Source organism: Lupinus angustifolius, chromosome LG05 (assembly GCF_001865875.1).
Source record: "Lupinus angustifolius cultivar Tanjil chromosome LG05, LupAngTanjil_v1.0, whole genome shotgun sequence".
NCBI classification, from domain to species: Eukaryota; Viridiplantae; Streptophyta; class Magnoliopsida; order Fabales; family Fabaceae; genus Lupinus; species Lupinus angustifolius.
In genome coordinates, this window is record NC_032013.1 from 24,937,207 (window position 1) to 24,937,421 (window position 215).

The following is a 215-nucleotide window of genomic DNA, read 5'->3' on the forward strand; positions in this document are numbered from 1 at the left end:
AGTATTAAGGATCATTATCTTGATCATGATATAAGCCATGAGCCTAGCTATCAGAATGACCTTCCTACTATAGAAAGCAGTAATGATCACAACTCAGATAATGAGGATCACCCAATGAACCAACATGATGAATCCTCTGATCATGATGATCACAACAATTATACCAATAATGACTTAAGGAGATCCTCTAGGCAAAGGAATGCTCCTGACTACTT

At 37.2% G+C, this 215-nt stretch overlaps 1 protein-coding gene across 1 annotated transcript in view; it reads left to right on the top strand.

Annotated features, from left to right (window-relative positions):
• The window catches only part of LOC109347113 (repetitive proline-rich cell wall protein 2-like), an 8,038-nt gene that overhangs the window by 1,009 nt on the left and 6,814 nt on the right, over window positions 1-215 (top strand). The window lies entirely within an intron of this gene.